The 16621-nt window shown below is 45.8% G+C and overlaps 1 protein-coding gene across 10 annotated transcripts in view; it reads left to right on the top strand.

Moving 5' to 3' along the window:
* Positions 1-16621, top strand: part of RBFOX1 (RNA binding fox-1 homolog 1) — a 1483287-nt gene that overhangs the window by 795794 nt on the left and 670872 nt on the right. The window lies entirely within an intron of this gene.

Below are 16621 nucleotides of genomic sequence, written 5' to 3' on the forward strand. Positions count from 1 at the left end.
CCTAGGGCCGCTATAGCAAATTTCCTCAAACTTGGTGACCGAGAGCAACACAAATTTAGTATTTCACTGTTTGAAGGCCAGAAATCTGAAATCAAGCTGTCTGCAGGGGCCGTGCTTCCTCGGCAGCCTCTAGGGGAGGATCCTTCCTTGCCTCTTCCAGCTTCTGGTGGTTCCAAATATCCCTTGGCTTGTAACAGAATAACTCCAATCTCTGCTTCCATTTTTTTAATGCCTTCTTTTTGTGTGTATGTGTGTCAAATCGCCCCCTCCTTTTAAGCTGAATCCAGCCTCTGTAGCCCGACACAGAATTAATTCTCAGAGACAGAGTTTTGGGTGAAGTAGAAAAGGATAGCTTTATTGCTTTGCCAGGCAAAAGGGAGACAGTGGGCTAATGCCCTCAGAATTGTGTGTCCCAACCTGGAGGGGCTAGTGCGGAGTTTTATAGTAATGGTTCAAAGAGGAGGGCGTGATCAGCTCGTGGACTTTCTTCTGATTGGTTGGTGGTGAGGTAAGTGGGAGTGAGCATCATCAACCTTCTGGTTCCAATAGGTCTGGGGTCTACGTGCTTGTGGGCAGCATATAGTTAACTTCTCCCACCTCGTGGGGGTTTCTGTACCTGCAAAACAACTCAAGGATATTATGTGTGTCCCTTGAGGGGGAACCAGGACTCTGCCCCAAGGCTGCACTATTGTTTCTCGACTGCTCCTCCCTTATCTCCTCATCCCCTCCCTTCCCTGATTAGCAAATGTTTGAACCTGCCCCTTGTAACTCTGGGAACATCAGGGAGGCTGAATGAAGTGTATTTCCTGTAATTAAGAAATGGGGGACACAGAAAGGCTTTTGTGTCCAGGTGCCCCACAAGGTCTTGCTCGGTATCACTTTCTCTTAAAAAAACTCATTGGATTTAGGGCTTACCCTAAATATAGGATGATCTCATCTAGAGATCCTTGACTTAATTACAATCTCAAAGACTCTATTTCTAGAAAAGCCACATCCACGATGCAGGAGTGAGGACTTGGACATATCTTTGGGGGGTGGGGGGGGACACAGTTCAACTCACTACAACCTGAGTAAGTTTTTCTCTGATATAACTTGAATACGAATTCACCCCCCACCCCCATAATAGAGCCCTGGTTAATGTAGCCCCTATGTCTGTGGTCTTGGCATCCTAATTTCAGAAATTCAGAGCTCAAAAAGCATCATGAAAGTAATTCAGGCAACACCTCAAAATAAAGCTTGGGATGCTGGGGGGAGATTTTGTCTAGACCCCTCAGCAATGTGCAAATCTGGAGAATAAAGCAATATTGACTCCCAGCCAGGACTTCAGCTCTATAAAACCTGGATTTGAAGCACAATCATTGTGTGAAATGCCCTGAGTAATTGATCCAGGCATGGTTCTCTACTCTCCTTCATCGCGTGGGTCAAGACCCACCCCCGGCTGCAGGACAAGCTTGGGCTCTGGCCTGTGACTGGTCCCCAGCCTAGCACACCCCACCTACATTTTTTTTTTTAAGTCACTTACTGTATAATTGTGTCAAGAGGTAGCATCAAAATCAGCAACGGTGTGGCCATAAAGCGAGCACATCCCAGCGTCTTTCCACAATGACTGTTTATTTTTTATGACTGAGGCTCTCCACTTTGCAGGAACGAGATCCCAGCACTATTTTCAGAATTTTAAAAAACCTCGCAAGAAATCACAAAGCTTTGCTTTCAGCTGGACTTGGACCAAGCAGGTGGCGGTAACATAAGTTATCTCATGTTCCTCTGAACCACTGGTCCATAATTGGGTACATGTTAGAGGATCCTCTGCTAAAGGAGCAAATGGCTCAATGGGAACTTAAAGCTTACGTTTTGGTTGACAAAATTCCTGTTGAGCGGAGCTTAAGAACCTCTCAGCAGGGCTGTTTAGAAAGCTTAAAGCCTGGAGGGGCTTTGAAAGAGCCTGGTTGAAATCCCTGCCCACCAGCTCCTTGCCGGGGGATGCCAGGCAACTTACTATCTAACCTCTCAAAGCTTATTTTCCCCTCTGAAAAGTTAAGCCAGGCTGATACCTACCTCTCAGGATTACAGGACATGACAAATGCAAAGCACTTAGTGCAGTGTGTGGCATATATTAGGTGCTTAATAAACGAGAGTTGAAATGATGGAGTGTCACTATTATCTCTAGATTTCCTCCTTCCCTGGAATGTGGGGTCAGAGCATTATACGGCCCCCTCCCTGGGGCATGAGGTGGGTTTATCCAGGTTCTGGATCCTTGGGTCTTGGCCAAGGGCGGTTGTACTATAGGGTTGCTCCTGTGGGGACTTTGGAGATGGATAAATTGCTAATTAAAAGGAAGTCACAGGGCTTCCCTGGTGGCGCAGTGGTTGAAAGTCTGGCTGCCGATGCGGGGGACACGGGTTCGTGCCCCTGTCCGGGAGGATCCCACATGCCGCGGAGTGGCTGGGCCCGTGAGCCATGGCCGCTGAGCCTGCGCGTCCGGAGCCTGTGCTCCGCAGCGGGAGAGGCCGCAGCGGTGAGAGGCCCGCGTACCGCAAAAAAAAAAAAAAAAAAAAAGGAAGTCACAGGACTTCCCTGGTGGCGCAGTGGTTAAGAATCCGCCTACCAATGCAGGGGACACGGTTTCAAGCCCTGGTCCGGGAAGATCCCACATGCCGTGGAGCAACTAAGCCCGTGCGCCACAACTACTGAGCCTGAGCTCTAGAGCTTGTGAGCCACAACTACTGAGCCCACGTGCCACAACTACTGAAGCCCACGCATCTTAGAGCCCATGCTCGCAACAAGAGAAGCCACCGCAATGGGAAGCCTGTGCACTGCAACAAAGTAGCCCCTGCTCATGCAACTAGAGAAAGCCCACACGCAGCAACGAAGACCCAACGCAGCCGATTAATTTAAAAATTTAACAATAGGCAGTCACTGCTTTTTACTTATTGAGGTATTAAAAAAACGGAGAATTCCGGGCTAGAATGGTGATTTTCATGGTGATTTTCAGAAATACGAATAGAGTGACCATATCATTCTTTTTTTTTTTAATTGAAGTGTAGTTGATTTACAATATCGTGTTAGTTTCAGGAGTTCAACAAAGTGATTCACTTAGGCATTTTCTGATTTTCTGATTCTTTCCCATTATAGGTTATTATAAGATATTGAATGTAGTTCCCTATACTATGTAGTAAATCTTTGTTGTTTATCTGTTTTATGTATAGCAGTGTGCATCTGTTAATACCATACTCCTAATTTATTCCTCCCCCCTTTCCCCTTTGGTAACCATAAGTTTGTTTTCTATGTCTGTGGGTCTGTTTCTGTTTTGTAAATAAGTTCATTTGTATTATTTTTTAGATTCCACATATAAGTGCTATCTTATGATATTTGTCTTTCTCTGTCTGATATACTTCACTCAGTATGATAATCTCTAGGTCCATCCATGTTGCTGCAATTGTTTCATTCTTTTTTATGGAGTGACCATATTCTGAATTTAAAAGGCAGGTGTGATTGGCACCACATGGGGCTGATAATACTAATGTTTGGGTGTCCTGGGGTGCTTTTAACACAACAAGCCCTCTCTTAAACATCCTGTGTTGTTTAGCCACTCACAGAGTCTGCAGTGAAATAGGTGTTAATGATGACCCCATTGTTTAGATGAGCAAACAGTGTGTGCCCAAGGAAGTAAGGGAGATGGCAGCGGGATTGAGATTAACACCAGGCAGAGGGGCTCCTGTGTCAGGTTCTTACTTGCTATGCATAGGGCCTCTGAGTGGGGAATAAATGCTCAAAATAGGGAGTATCATAGAAAATCCGAGATGTATGTTTCCTCTGGGGATAAGGACTTGGGCTTTTGGAGTAGCACTTTTTACTCTGTTACCCAATTCTCAATGACTGACTGCGTGCGGGCTTATGCAAGGAAGCACACATTGATACTATTATTAGAGAAAACCCTGCCTCTGTGAGTGGTCACCTTCTAGTCTCTCTCCCTAGCCCCTCGCACCGTGCCAAGCCCAGGGTCGACGTATCTAAGGAGCATCACAAATCACCAGGCGCTGCTCTGGGCTCTGATGATATAGTCGTGGGCCCTGCAGAGCCTCTTCTAGCTCTCGGAGATCACATGGGCTAGTCAGAAAGACAAACACTAAACAGATCGTCACAGCAGCAGTGGGAGGAGAGGCGATGGCCCTGTGAGCAGGCGTTCAGAGGAGCTGGGGCCCAGCGGGGCTTGTTAGGCTGCTGAGAGTGAGGCTGGGGGCGGAGATTCCGGGAGATGGGTCAGAGTGTGCAGTGGCTTTGTTTTCAGGAAGAATGAAAGAGAAATGTTAGTTAAAAATGAGACCAGTGGTAAGGGCAGTGGTTCTGGAAAACCTGGGGTCCCAGAGCAAGAGGCGAGGTGGAGGTGATGCTGATGCTGTTAGGGTCCAGACCGCGCAGGAGGGAGCAAAGTAAAACATTTTGATCCTAAGCCTAAGTGCATTGAGGAGTCACCGTAAGTCAGCCTGTGTATTTATCAATCTAGCTGTCTGTTCGTCTATCAAAGGTATCATCTATCTATCTCTAAATCCACCCGTCTATCACGTATTTATCCATCATAATCCATCTATCCATCCATCTATCTGTCTACCTACCTATCTCTATCATATGTCTATTTACCCACCATCCATTCATCCATTAAATCTATCATCTCTTTCTCTCTATCTACCTATCTATCTCTATCATGTCTATCTATCTATCCATCCACCTATCCTCTCTCTCTGTCTCCCTATCTATCTACCTATTTTTCTGCATCATATATATATGTCTATCCATCCATCATCTGTCTATGTATCTATTTATCTACTTACCTACCTACCTCTATTATATCTATCTATATATAAATATATATTTCTATATATCTACGTCGATCCATCCATCCATCCTCTCTCTCTCTGTCTCCCTATCTACCTACTTTTCTCTGTCATATCTGTCTGTCCATCCCATCCATCATTTGTCTGTAAATCTATCTATCTATCTATCTATCTATCTATCTATCTATCTATCTATCATCTATCAGCAATGGGTTGGGATATCATTTTCCAAGAACACGGGAACAGATTAGAGGGTGTGAAGAGACCACGGGAAGTCCAGGTAGGGGTTACAACAAGAAGTGAAGTTTGAGCTGGGACGGTAGCAGTGGAGAAGGGTGAGAACTATTAGGAAGGAAACTAGAAACACATGCAGGTGAGAGACCTGGCCACCTACGTGTCCTCACAGGGCTTTGCATTTCAATCGTTGCCCCATTTGCCCTCTCCTGTCCCTGCTCAGCGCGGATTGCTGATGAACAGGGAAGTATTTGCTCAGGAATCCTGTCACTCTTTTCAGGGCAGGGTCCAAGATGTACGACTCGGTAGATCTTGGTCAAAACAGGCCTTCTGAAATAGTCTGTGCCCATCTGCCCGTGGAGTTGTGGGTCCCTGGGGAGTGTGTGGGCGGCAGCAGGTGACCAAACGGTGAAACTCAGAATTTAAGGAGAGAGGGGTTCGAAACAGCCAGGCGTACTTTCTGAGGAATTGGGTTGTCAGTCTGAGAAAAGACACCCCTTCTCACTGCGCCGCTTCCTCCCACCAAGTGTTCAGCTGCCCCGGTGGGTGCCAGAAGGATGAACGTGCTCTGGGAGAGAGGCTGGCAGTTCTGCTGATGACAGCATGAAAAGACAGCGTCTGCTCTCCGAGGAAAGCAGTGCGGGCTCCCAGGGCTGGGGGGCGCGTGGGGAGCGACCCTGGGACCCGTGAAAGAGCCACTGGGACAGATCCCTTCCTCGGCACTTGCCACCCTGCATACACGGGGACAGCGCCACTCGGCCGTGGGCTCGGAACCTCAGCTTTGGCCCCTCTTTCACTTCCCAGTGACTGACAGCCTCTTCTTTCTCCAGGATGCCTTTAACTCAGCAAAGCCCCCAGGCGGACTGTCACTCCGAGGGAGGATCTCTGCAAAGCCGCCTGGTGGAATTACCAGCGATACAAATGATGAGACCTTTCATTTCTTATCTTTCTTTTTATGGGTTCCCCCTTCATCAGGCATTTTACAATTTTTTGTCTGCTGCCAGCTCATGCAGCTGGAAGCCGGGAGGACCTCTGGCTACCCCTCTGTCCTAACTGAGAACTCAAGACTTCTCCCTGCCTTTGGCTAAAGTCCTCCAGGAGCATTTTCATGGAGCAGTCTGGGGCATTTGCAGAGCAAGTCTGGCAGAAGCAGTCTCAGAAGGATGTGAGGGTGTGAGTGATGGATTCCTCCCACCCTGTCGGGATCGGTTTGCATTTACATAATGTGCCACGTCCCTGAGGACTGGAAGAAACCCACAGAAAGCTGCCCGCGGTCTAGTCCGTATCCTGACTCCCTCCTCACTGTCTATTACCTTGCAAACTGGGTGATACCTTCATTACCCTGAAACGTGTTAATCCAGGTGCCTTTTTAGCAAAACCTGAAGGTTTTCTGGCTGCTGGAGGCCATTTGTGACTCTTGGCTCCGTTTGCATAATAAGCACTCATATAATAAGCTCATTAGAGGAAAGGTCCAGTCCCTCAAAGGCCAGATTAGTGGGTGCCCAGGAAGTGTGCTTTGCAAGACAGAAGACAGCAGAGCAAAGCCTGGATGTTGGCAGCTCCTGCCCTTCTCTTCCCCCACTTCGTACAGTCCCCACCTGAGAGGTACCAAGGCCACGTCTCACAAAGACCTTCTAACACATTGGTGAAGAGCACTGCTTTCAGTCATTCAGACCACTCTCAGCTGTGTGACCCCCCAATAAGTTGCTTAACCTCTCTGAGTCCCAAGAGCCCTCCCCTGTCAAGTGAGGATGACAGTGAAGTTCTTGTGTAGAACTTAGAGATCTTGGGTTAAAATGCTTGGGCAGTTATCCAACAAATATTTAGAGCAGGGCCTAGGGTGAGGCGTGTGAGACAGGGCCCTGCAAGTACAGGGTTAGATCCTGTCTTTATTTAAAATGTTGGTATTTTGTCCACTGTGCGTTTTTTGCATTTATTTTGATTTTGTAGACTATTGCATTAAACGTGGTGTATCTTGATGACTGAGTTTTCTGGCGCCCGTGCAGTTTTGTGCCTCACCCTGGTGTGGGCCCTAATTTTGAGAATCAGCCATGTGTGAGGCCCTAGGATAATCAGGTTGGTTTGCAGTGGTGTGTCTCTCAAGATGTTTTCAGTGGCCTGGAAGAGATTTCTCAAGGTAATGGGTGGAACCCAATGAGGGCATTTGTTATTTTAGATAACAAGAATCTTTCTGGAATAAGACAGGGTAGGTTCAGAGACTCAACGTCTCAAAGAGTCACGAGACCATTTCTGTCTAGAAATGTTCATTTTCTTTCATTTTATGAGCACAGTGGTGTGGCTCCTAGGCTTGTCCCTTCTCAGTTTCAAGACAGTCACTGTAGTTCCAGTCATGACACATAGAAATGACAAGATTGGCCCCATAAACTCCTCCTGAGAAGCATCAGGAGAGCAGCGGTCCAGGTAGAAGGAACAGGTTCTCACACTCTAGAGTAGGGAAGGGGTTTGCTTGTTGGAGAGTAAAGGGGAGTCATAAAGGGGTACAAGATGGGCTTGGAGTGGGCAGCAGTGGTTGTGGTTACTCAGAGCCTTTTAGGTCGTGATAGGGAACGTGAGAAAGTGTGTGTGTGTGTGTGTGTGTGTGTGTGTGTGTGTAAACCACTAGAGGGTTTTGAACAACAAAATGACTTTCCAATTTCCAGCTTATTAAAACATCACCAGCTGTTTCGTGGTGATATGGATGGAGTACCAGGTAGAGAGTGAAGACAGAGACTCTGATTAGAGGACCATTGCTGTGGTCTTGGAGAAAGGCGATGTGGTTGGGACTTGGGTGATGTGAGCAAAGAAGTATCTAACTCACATGTCCAGTCACGTGCAGTGATTCACAGATAACTTACAGGCACAGCTCTTGGTGGGCGGGGGGTGGTGGTGGTGGTGTAACAGGACTGGTTTGGGGTGAGACAAGAAGGTGAGGTGAACACGTGGTCCCTGCTGTAGACAGGGCTGGCGCAAGAGTGTGGCTGTGAAGTGATGTAGAGAGAACGGGAGCAGGAGGTCAGGGACCTTTTTTTTTTTTTTTTAGAAGGGAGCTATTACAGCATTTTTTTTATTGTGTTAAAAAATAATATAAAATTTGCCATCTTAACTATTTTTAAGTTTATGGTTTAGAATTGTTGACTATGTTGAATATACTCACGTTGCTGTGAAACAGATCTCCAGAACATTTTCATCTTTTAAATCTGAAACTGTCCTCATGAAACACTAACTCCCCATTTCCCTGTCCCCCCAGCCCCTGGCAACCACCATTCTACTTTCTGTTTCTATGAACTTGACTATTTTAGATAACTTATATTAGTGGAGTCCTATAGTATTTGTCTTTTGGGGGCTGGTTTAATTCACTCAGCATAATATCCTCGGGGTTCGTCCATTCTGTAGCATGTGTCAAGATTTCCTTCCTTTTGAAGGCTAAATAATGTTCCATTGTATGTATATACCACAACTTTATCCATTTGTCTGTTGATGGACACTGGGGTTGCTTCCACCTCTTGGCTATTGTGAATAGCGCTGCTATGAGACACGGGTGTACACATACATCACAGCATACTTTTCTTTCGCCTGGAATGATCCAGGAGAAGGGGAGAGAATGAGGATGCAGGAGAACAAGCAGAAAATTGCAAGAGCAGATCCCTTGAGACTGTTAAAGTGCAGGACCCTGAGGGGCACCTGGGCACAAAAGGCTGTCTGTGTGCCCCATTTCTTTGATTACAGGAAATAGGATTCATTCAGCCTCCATGACCTTCCCTGAGTTCCAACAGGGCAGATTCAAGCAGTTGTTAATTAGGGAAGGGAGGGGACGTGAGACAAGGGAGAAACAACCGTCAAGAGAAACAATAGTGCAGCCTTGGGGCAAGGTCCTGGTTGCCCTTCAAGGGATACACACAAAAGTATCCTCAAGCTGTTCTGCAGATACCGAACCCCACTCTAGGTGGAAGAAGTTAATGACCAACGATGGTATCCTGCCCGCAAGCACTAGGCCCCAGACCAGTTGGAACCAGAAGGTTGATGATACTGACTCCCACTTAGCTCACCACCCACCAATCAGAAGAAAGTCCACGAGCTGATCACGCCCTCCTCTTTGAACCATTACTATAGAACTCCTCACTAGCCCCTCCAGGTCAGGACACTCAATTTTGAGAGCATTAGCCCTTTGTGGCCCCCTTTGCCTGGCAAAGCAATGAAACTGTTCTTTCCTACTTCACCCAAAACTCTGCCTCCGAGAATTAATTCAGTGCCAGGGCTGAGAATTAATTCAGTGTCAAGGTTCAGAGGCCGATTGGGCTTCAAGGACACAAGAGTCTAAGTGGAGGGGCTGATAGGAATAGGGTCAGGGATGCTTCATCCACAAGAATAGGTGGGGAACCAGGGAGCAGATTCACAGGGAGGCTGGTAGATTTGGTGACAGGTGGGTGAAGAAATTCCTGTTTGAATGCTTCTGTTTCCTAATGAAGTTAGAGATCAGACTGTCGGCTTCAAGTGTGTGTGTGTGTGTGTGTGTGTGTGTATGTGTGTTGAGGGGGGTGGGATGGGACATCAGAGGTGCCTTCCCGTTAATAGGATGAATGATTAACAGGAAGTACTTGAAATCAAGCTGATGCATCCCCTTATGTGCCAGGCAGACAGAATAAAGCTCAGCTTTGTTGTCAGACAAAAGCAACTCATGGTTGGCGTTCAGAGATAATTCAACTATAGGAGATAATAACACATCAATCAGTCAGGAAATGTTTCACCCAGTAATACCAACAGTATAATGTGAGAGTAACAGACTGTTCTGGACACAACCAGGAATTTTCTTTTACTGAAATACTTCCGTTTCTACCAGAAGCTTAATGATGATTTTTTTTTTTCAGCTGCTGTTTGGAGGGTCTGTTTATTTCTTTCTTCCTGAGGAGATAGTGACATAGATATTGTACATGGTGAGGACTTTTTATTGTTTCTGACAGTTATCAAAGAAACATTTTTTTTTTTAGAGCTGGGCCGTAGTCTGAAAAATAAACCCATCTGGGATTTTTGAATCAAGCGTGTTGAGTTATGTGTGGCCGTCACTTGTAGGTTTCAGGGATCCTAGCTGCACTTATTAATGAGGGACGGTTATAACCTGTGTGAATGCAGGGACCCATGTGTTCCACTTTTGGTTTGATGCCACTTCAAGAAATAATAGTCCAGTTTCTGGTGATATAAATCACATCCTTTATTTGCATTTCTGGAAGATCATCAAGGTGGGGCGGGGGGTGGGCAACACCTGTTGAAATCCCCTTTACATTCCTTCTCTACATCCCAACTCGGAAACTCTCTAGAGGCTTCCCCTCCACACACCTCGGAAAAGCTCCCTTCCTCATCAAGGCTTTCTAGTCACTCCCTTGACTCCTATCTCCACGCCACCCTCATAGTCAACGCTCCCCAAAGGCCCTACTCTCCCAGCACAGCTACCTGAGAAATGGCTTGTCCTCCATCCTCACGCTATCGTTTTTTTTTTTTTTTCTTTTCCTTTTTTTTTTTGCGGTACGCGGGCCTCTCACTGTTGTGGCCTCTCCCGCTGCAGAGCACAGGCTCTGGACGCGCAGGCTCAGCGGCCACGGCTCACGGGCCCAGCCGTTCCGTGGCATGTGGGATCTTCCCGGACCGGGGCACGAACCCGTGTCCCCTGCATCGGCAGGCGGACTCCCAACCACTGAGCCACCAGGGAAGCCCACGCTATCGTTTTTTTAACGCATCATTCCAAAAGAATCTTGTTCTCTTTTTGCCCTTCATTCTGGCAGGAAGGGTGCAGCCAGACCTGCTCACACGTTTTCGTTTTGCCCCCATCATATAAGAAAATGTGGAGAAGGAGAACAGAAAACCATCTTGGCAACTTCTCTGGGCTCAGAGAGGGCTGGGAGGGGTTTCATTCTGCCCGGGATCCAGTGCTAGCTTTGTTGGTCCCTGCAGTAGGACTAAGGTGAAGAGAGGGAGGCATTTACCCTAGTGAAACGATGTAAGAGGGCACCAGGAGACTCAGTAACCAAGATGAATCCTATTTTCATGCAAATCATCAAGATTAATGTCAAAGTCTGATACATAAAGTATCAAATATTTAATTGACAGCATCTGACAGAGTTGAATTAGCAGAGGGCAAGGGAGGTGAGTCATACTAGTGTAGAGTTGCATCACGACTTTAAAATTTTTATATTGATCATCGTAGATTCTTGCATTAATTCGTTTTTAAATAAAAATAGCATTCAAATATCCTGCAGGCTGATTACTGAGATTTTTTGGTGCTCCTTAAGCTTCATGCCATGAGAGAGTACCTCTCTCGCCTCACCCCAATCCCGGTCCTCCTTGTGGCTTAAATTTTCCATCTCTGTGCTTCTCTCTAATTGCAACTTCTTCCTACACCACTTTCTAGTAACTGACTGCGGGCTGCCAGGGGTCATGCCGTAGGACATCTTGATTGAGCTGATATACTAGCCAGCCCCTAGATGGGGCAAGTTTGCTGGGGCAACTTGCCCTGGTCCAATCCAATGCAGTGAGTGTGGAATCCTACAGACCCAGCCATGGCCAGTTGTACAGAAGTAACTATTCAAAAGAGCAGTTGAGAGGGGCAGTCGCTGCCCATGCCTGTAGACTCAGCTTCAGTACAGATTTCTTCGGGGGCGGGGGGTATCGTTTTATCAGTGCCCGAATTGTGAATGATACTGAGGAGAAAACTGATCAGGTGTGCATTTCCCACTTTCTAGATGACAAAACTGACTACATGGTCGGAATGTGCACAGATGTCCTTCCCTGGCCCATAAGCTTGGAAGTAGCACTGCTCACGTGCTCACTGGCTGAAAGTGTCTTATAGTCCTCATGATCCGATACTGTGTACTTCATGGATATTTAGGAACTTCCTGAGTGAGTAGCTAACGATTAATAGTAAAATTAGCATTGACTACGTGCTTACTTTTCCTAGGAGTTCCACATGAGTTACCTCAACAGTTCTATGAGATAAGCATTGTAATTATCATTTCAGAGACAGAAACTGGGGTGCTCTGAAGAAGGAAATCCTCTTAGCTTCCCCGAGAGTAGGGATTTGCATGTGTGTGTGGAGCACACCCGCTCAGCTTCCCCTTCGTGCTACCTGCAGCAAGCTCAACCCTTTCCAAGAGTAAATGAAGCTAATTTTATCTTCCGAATCCAGTTTCCCAAGGCAGGCGTCTTTTAGACCTCCATGGCTATTGGCTGCATATCCGTCTGCAGTTCCTGACTCAGGACAGACTGATTCCTGCTGGACCCTGAGCCTCACCATGGCAGGGCCTGACTCATGATCTCTTCAGCTCTCGTGCTAGCACAATGCCAGGCACATTAGCAGGCTCTGGGTGAATAGTGCTTGAAATAAATGGAAATGGGATAGTGAAATGCTGAAAAAGGGTGCATCTTTGAAAAAAAAGTCTTCTTTTCCCATAGACAGGATGAATCAAAGGGACCAGAGGCTTGTTTGCAGTACCTGGAAAACATGCTTCCCCATCTGGCCTGAGAACACAGAGAGAGAGAGACAGAGACAGAGACAGAGACAGAGACAGAGAGACAGAGAGACAGAGACAGAGAGAGACAGAGAGAGAGACAGAGAGAGAATGAGAGAGAGAAGGTGCATTTTCTAGCCTCCCCAGAAAAAAACAAGAAGGAAAACAAACTTTCCCCGCTAATGTGGCTGAGAGTTTCTTGCAAGGTGCTTAGCACTGCCTTGTATTTTTCTTTCCTGACTCCTCCAAGTGTGCCCCCCACCCTCCCTTAACCTTCCCTACTCCCCCTGTGCCTGGGTGTCAATTACAGCTGACTCTGCAGGCTCCAGCACCCAACACAACAGCCGGGCATGATGTCTTGGGCCCCATGGCATAAGGCAGTGCAGCTAATTAGCCAGGCTTGGCCGTGCCCTCTGCTTCAGCTTGAAAAGCTTCCTGAAAAACAAGTTTCTGGCATTGGAGCGCATTGCTTTGTGCTTTCTAGTTCCTCTAAATGTCTCCATTGTGTTACTAACAGTCTCATTCTATGCAAAAACAATGAGATTATTTTTCCTGATGCTCTATTTTCAGCTGGTCTTTGAAATTAGATGTTACTGCTCATATAGAGATCATGATGATGACGATGACAGCTAACATTGATTGAGCACGTGATACCTGCCCAAGACAGTTATAAGCCCTTGATGCATATTGACTCATTGTATTCTCATAACATGTAGGTTGTATTATTAACCCCATTTTGCAGAAGGGGAAACTGAGGCTTAGAGAGGTTAAGTAACTTATTCATGATGATACAGCTCCTTTTTTCTTTGTTCTAGGTACTAGCAGCTCTTTTCCATAAGTAATCTCTTGTACTGCTCTCAATATGCTCATGTTCTTGTAGTCTCCATTTTATAGATTTGGAAGCTGAGGTTTTATGAATTTAAGTAGGATGCCATAAATCACACACTGAGTTTGGAAGGCAGATTTGAACTCCAGTAGCCTGGTTCTGGAGCTCATCCTCCTTGTGGCTACCCACTACTCCCTTTGTCATATAAGAAATGGCTTCCATGATTCACGTGGTGCTGCTTGGTTGCGTTATGCCCTGATGATGCTGCAGGAAGCTATAGGTTGCATTGGAAGTTAGTAGTCTGGCCTGGGGACCAGACACATCTTGGTGGGGATTCCAGCTCTGCCACCCCCCAACCGGCAAGTGATCTCAGGCAAATCATTTACTTTCTCTGACTTTCAGGCATAAATTCTGAGAAAAGGAGATAATACAAAGGTCATTATGAAAGTTAGAGATAATCTATGTAAAATGGTACCTAGACACGCAACATGATTATTACGAGCTCAAATAAAATTGTTTCGGGCTTTCCTGGTGGCGCAGTGGTTGAGAGTCCGCCTGCCGATGCAGGGGACACGGGTTCGTGCCCCGGTCCGGGAAGATCCCACATGCCGCGGAGCGGCTGGGCCCGTGAGCCGTGGCCACTGAGCCTGCACATCCAGAGCCTGTGCTCCGCAACGGGAGACGCCACAACAGTGAGAGGCCCGTGTACCACAAAAAAAAAAAAGAAAAAAAAGAAAAAAAATTGTTTCAAGAGTCAGTCCTGAATTCAAATATTGGCTCTAGTATGAATGGTGTTGGGGACATTGAAAGGTTATTTACATTCTCAAGTCTCAGTCTTCTCCTCTTTAAAATGTGAGTAACAGTAAAAACCAGTACAATAGTAAAAACATCACAGGATTCTATGAGATACTGTATGATTACACACAGGGATATAATAGCGTTCAGTCAAGAGTAGCTATTAGTGTAATTATGAACACATTAGTTGAATCTGAGCACGATAGAACCACTGAATTCAAGTTAATGGAAAGTTCTCTGAAGAGAAGAAATAACAGTGATTTACAGCTTCTGTTCTTCCCCCTGTACCGTTCTATTGATGGAGGGGGCTGTATGTTGTGATTAATTAAAATCAATACCTTCAAGCAGATACAGTGATGCTTTTTATGAAAGAGGAGACAGCAGGACTGTGGCCTGCTAGAAAGGGGTGTGACTCTTTCCATGACACTTTGAGGAGCTCACACTTCCTCTTGGGTTGCAGAAATAACTCATGTATCAACAGAACATAAGTAAATAAATTGAGGGCATGATCAGTTTCGTGTTGAGGGCTCTGATCACTCATCATAACAGTGGCTGGACATTTTTGAGAAATGCATAATTATCTTGGTATTTCACCATTTTCTCATGCTTACCAAAAAAAGCCAGCTTTGCTTTGTCAGCCTCCTGTGCAGCTAAGAGTGGCCATGTGACATGTCTGGTCACCGGAGGTTTGTGGTGGGCGTCTGCGGAAGCTTTTATTTTTCTCGTGGAAGGGGGCACCTGCAGGTGGCGCTATCTGTCCTTCTCCTGCCCCTTTTCCTCATCTTTTATGGTGTCCATGGTGGGGCAGTAGCCACTGACTGACAACCACATGGGACATTGGCTCTGACATCATAGAGCAGCTGAACCAGTGACAGGACAGGCTACCTCTGAAGTCACATTGTGTGAGAATATTAATCCCTTATTCATTTATACCCTGGCAATTAGGATTTCTGTTATTGGCAACCAAAAGCATTTCTAACTGAAATAAACTAAAAAGGTATTGCAAAATTTTATTTCATATATAGAAGTGCTGTGTGTGTGTGCGTGTGAGATATGGGATGTTAGCTTTTCCATATATACTACTTATTAGATTTGGGGTTAGGTATGAGGACATATTATCATGTAACTATTTATCTTGTCTTTCCTTTTTTTTTCATCTTTTCATTTTCTTCCAAAAGCTCATTTGCCATTTTCAAACAGAGAAAGGTATATTATGAAAAGCACAAAGTTCACTTCTTACTTTCGAAATCCTCCATCTTTGCTTGCATTCCTTGGCCCATTGGCTACCTGTGACCAGAAGAATCTTTTCCAAGCTGACATCTGACACAGGGATCAAAACAGAGTTTTGAAACAGCTTTAATAAGTTTCAGGTGGCAAGTTTTTGCTGAAAAATTGCAGTTATCAAGAGATATTGATATTTCTCCAGGAAGAAAAACACCATGACCAAGGTTCCAACTCTCTTACAGAGAATTTGGAGAGAACAATGAGACAAAAGTGGGGCAGATTCATGTGTGGGAAGGAAAAGTTCAACAGTGATGGTATTTGGTGCTTTTCCACTTAAGTTAACCCTTTAATGGCAGAAGAGACTATACATATACCCCTGAATGGTGCATCACATAATTTCCTTGAAGCCTTATACTTTATCTTATAGATCCATGTAACATTTTCATTGTTTCCCATCAGATACCCATGTTGGTTTATATAACATAACGGGGCTCCCGCGCCGATCACTGAGCCAAATTAATGATGCAGAGAGATGTCCATGTTTACCTTATTGGTTGTGTATTATCTGGCTTCCAATTTGAGAAGACTGGGAACCATTCTGTAGCCAGAATGCGAGTACCCAGGGACAAGTTTAATCAATTTCAATTTGAAAAGCTTTTTCCAGGTGAGAAGTATCATTCACACATATGATCCCATTTTGATCTCTATAGAAACCCATAGCCATCCTTCGCATAAATGTAGTTGGATTGTTGTGGACACCATTAGTGAGAAAACTGAGTCTCATTTCAGAGTCAGGGCTCAGATCTTGGATCATCAATTGTCCATCCTTAAGCGCTTATACTGCAACAGGCTGCTTCTCATTCGTTAATGAGCATCGTTGATAGGATGGACCCTGGGACGGTCCCAGAGGTGGCCTTTCCCCTCAGTCCCTCATCCTATAGAACGGCTTTCCATGTTAATTGCCCCAAATAGTAGTTCCCAGGAGTTGAACATTTGCTTTTCACATATGTGGCCACATTTTGACATTCACAATAAACACGAGAGGTGGGTTTGCTAGCATCCTATTTTGAGAGACGTTGGAACCTAGGCTCAGAGTATGTGGGGAATTTGCCTAACACCACACTGCCGGGAAGTGGACATGGGGGAACTGAGCTGTGGTTTTCTTGTACCCAAACTCTTAGCTAATCACTCCGCAGTTTTCTAGCTGCCAGGGC

The sequence above is a fragment of the Delphinus delphis genome, chromosome 15, assembly GCF_949987515.2.
Source record: "Delphinus delphis chromosome 15, mDelDel1.2, whole genome shotgun sequence".
Taxonomy (NCBI): domain Eukaryota; kingdom Metazoa; phylum Chordata; class Mammalia; order Artiodactyla; family Delphinidae; genus Delphinus; species Delphinus delphis.